Source organism: Macrobrachium rosenbergii, chromosome 1 (assembly GCF_040412425.1).
Source record: "Macrobrachium rosenbergii isolate ZJJX-2024 chromosome 1, ASM4041242v1, whole genome shotgun sequence".
In the NCBI taxonomy this organism is placed as follows: domain Eukaryota; kingdom Metazoa; phylum Arthropoda; class Malacostraca; order Decapoda; family Palaemonidae; genus Macrobrachium; species Macrobrachium rosenbergii.
In genome coordinates, this window is record NC_089741.1 from 69,552,018 (window position 1) to 69,556,063 (window position 4,046).

At 32.1% G+C, this 4,046-nt stretch overlaps 1 long non-coding RNA gene across 1 annotated transcript; it reads left to right on the plus strand.

Moving 5' to 3' along the window:
• Nucleotides 1-2,645: 2,645 nt before the first annotated feature.
• LOC136841670 (uncharacterized) lies at nt 2,646-3,533 on the plus strand. The gene is made up of 2 exons (XR_010854059.1): nt 2,646-3,194; nt 3,415-3,533. It is a non-coding gene; the product is annotated as an uncharacterized lncRNA (long non-coding RNA).
• The last annotated feature ends 513 nt before the right edge of the window (nt 3,534-4,046 follow it).

Sequence of the window (4,046 nt, forward strand, 5' to 3'; positions counted from 1 at the left end):
ACTATAAATACCGTCTAACGTCCCCATTCCAACAGAACAAGCCACCCTTCTTTGGCACGGAAAACAAGATTGCTCAGTATGCCGATGACGCAAGACTTGTGGATGTAGTAAAGCCTCCACTTTTGAGAAATGAAGCTGCTCTCAGTCACAATCGAGACATGAACCAGATCAGTGAATGGTGCAGTCGGAGGGATATGAGGCTGAACTCCAGTAAAACAAAAATACTATTGATTAATAGATCTCGTACTGATTTTCCACGCCATCCTCCCCTTCAGGTGGATGGGACTTTGCTGAATGAGTCCGGAGCTTTAATTATTCTAGGTGTAACTTTTGATTTACATCTTACTTTTGAGAAACATCTAGTGAAAGTTTGTTTGTAAGACCTCATATATTTATAGAATCAATTCAACCTGTTTTAGATCATTTGTACTTCCTTTACTAGAATACTGTTCTCTGGTGTGGATGTCTGCTTCTGCCATTTATCTCTTTTAGACAGAGTTATTCGTGGTGGTAGGTTTGTTTTCTAATATTAGCAGTTATGACTTGGACCATCGACGGATGGTCTCTTGTTTATCACTTTTTCATCAGTTGTATTTTAATAGAACTCTTTTATATTCACGATTAATCCCTGATCCCATTTTCCTGCCGAGAGCAGCCAGATTCGTTGAACGGCAGCACCAATATGCAGCAAATGTGCCTCGCTGCCGAACTTCTCAGTTCCAGAGGTCCTTTATTCCCCACACCGTTGGACTGTGGAACAGTCTCCCTGAGGATGCCATTCAATTGGAAATTTAAAGGTTCAAGCGAAGATGCAATGCATTACTACCCTAATGCTAGTCTCCTTGCATTTTAATACATGTTTATCTGTTTATTAATTTAAATTTTTTTTCTGCTTTTTAATAAGTGAGACGTCCTCACACTTTATTTCCTTTTACCTTCTCTTACTTCCTAATGAATACCATATTCTTTGGGAGCTTGAATTTCAAGTCAACGGCCCGTGTTGGCTTGTTCCATATGAATTGTGCTCATCTTCTAAATAATAATAATAATAATAATAATAATAATAATAATAATAGTAATAATAATAATAATAATAATAATAATGGCAAACGTAGTAACAGGTGTAGCGCTATTCTTTCAGCGTGACTGAAAAACACTAAAAATAATACTTCTAACTATTCGCCCCTATCAGGAGTGAGAGCGACCCGGAAATGGTGACAACTTTATTCTCAGGTTTTAGAGCGACCGAGACCCAGTCCCATCTGCGTTTTTTATTATACACATGAATAAAGCATTAAACATTCATATTGCCAGAAAATTTACAATTCAGATCTAAACCTTATTTCCGAACTCTGAAGAAGCGGCATTTACATATAGATAGACAGCGAATGGTTTCATATTACATATTCCAAACATACATGCAGACTACAATAACCAATACATTGTACAGTGCCACGTATATATCATGTATGATTTGCATTTAGTGTAGCAGGAGTTTCATAAACATGGAGAGAGAGAGAGAGAGAGAGAGAGAGAGAGAGAGAGAGAGAGAGAGAGAGAGAGAGAGAGAGAGAGAGAACATCCATAGCCTATAAATAACCGTAGAAGGAACACTACATTAAAATCTATTTTAATCATACAATAAATATTTTTATTTAAATCGGAAATATTCCAGATCAATTAACTTATTAGAAAAATACATTATTTTAGATTTTTATTATGAGAAATACTTGCAGAAGACTAAATGTTAACTGAATAATAATAATAATAATAATAATAATAATAATAATAATAATAATAATAATAATAATAAATAAATATATATATATATATATATATATATATATATATATATATATATATATATATATATATATATATATATATGTATATATATATATATATATATATATATATATATATATATATATATATATATATATATATATATATATATATATATATATATATATATATATATATATATATATATATATATATATATATATATATATATATATATATATATATATATATATATATATATATATATATATATATATATATATATATATATATATATATATATATATATATATATATATATATATATATATATATATATATATATATATATATATATATATATATATATATATATATATATATATATATATATATATATATATATATATATATATATATATATATATATATATATATATATATATATATATATATATATATATATATATATATATATATATATATATATATATATATATATATATATATATATATATATATATATATATATATATATATATATATATATATATATATATATATATATATATATATATATATATATATATATATATATATATATATATATATATATATATATATATATATATATATATATATATATATATATATATATATATATATATATATATATATATATATATATATATATATATATATATATATATATATATATATATATATATATATATATATATATATATATATATATATATATATATATATATATATATATATATATATATATTATTATGATTAGCAAGAATTCGCTAGCAAATTGCCTCCCTCCTCCTTTGTTGTTGTTGGTTGTTGTTGTGTTTCATTTACTGCCAGCCGGCCGATCGATAGACCATCTGTCTATCGACTTAAAAACAAGGGTTTAAAAGATTAAAGGCGCTCCCATTTTTGATAAAGATCTTTCCTTCGAGGCAAAAGTAATCTGGCTTGGGCGTTTCTCCTACAGGCCAAAACCTCCCCTGCGGGCAGCAGGTGCAATGAGTCAAAGCATCTGTGTTGGGCGCACCCCCCCTGTCCCATAGGAGGGGATAAAAGGCAAAAGCCCAAGGTCTCAAGACACACACGCGGGCTGGAGGATATGGAGTGAACTTGTGAAGACGTCCCCAACACCTGGCCCCACCGATGCCCTTGCATCCTAACCACGTGGCCCTTTCAAAAGTATACTTCTCCTCGTGCCCTTCGACCGTATTCCTCGAGCCCACACGCCATTGCTTGGAGTTTCGAGGAGTCCCCATCGCCTTGCCCCTTTACGGAAGCCCTTGCATCTCACCACGTGGAAGAAACTCGTCCTCGGAAATCGCAAGTCATCCACGGACCGCCTTCTACACGCCCTCGGAAAATCTGCTAAGGTAAAGTGCCCTGGAAGAGCCCCATTTCAGTCACGCTTTTGTCTCGTAATATTTTCTTAAGGAGAAAGCCAGAAATCTCCCTTGTCTAATGTCCGTGCGCCTCTTGCATCGGCAGTATTAATTCTTTATTACTCCTTTGGCACCCTCAGTGCAGCTTCAATTCATTATTCTTTTGTCTATTTTCATTACTGGCGTATAATGTGCATATCTCTCATTTCAGAGGGATCCTATCGTGGAAGCTTCTCGACTGTGGCTGGGATTCCCCAGTTTCATTCAATCTACTTGAGTTCCTCTTTCCCGTACTAATGTCATTTATGTAAATACACTACTTTAAATGTGCCCACGTGTTTTACGTAATATTTCCTCAGTAACCAGAGCCCTATGCTCATATGAAATTCTCCTTTGTTTTCCTCTTTTTTACGTTTTCCCCGTACCCACGAAGTCAGAATCACAAGGCAAAATCACCTTAAATTGTTGCTACCTGTCTCACAGAGCATATTTCAAACTAAAACCACGGAAAAACGTAAAAATGGCGACCTGGCCATAGATCTCGTTTTGCAGTTGCAGTTCCCCTAGTGTTGCTTTATTGCATTTGCAACTTGCCAGATCAGCTATTAGCAAAGCTAAGCTGGGTACGAGACAATTACGAACCTTTTTGTGTAAAACCAGCACACAGATCCAGAAAATTCCACGTAAGTAATGTGTTTATCTTAGCAAAACCTTTTTACAATCGTGACTGTTCCTAGGAATTAGAAATAGGGACGCATGTAATCACTGAGAGAAAAGAACCGCCGTATTAGATTCGTTAATGCATGCCTTTCAGGATAGGTAGTTAGGAAATAACCAGTGCTA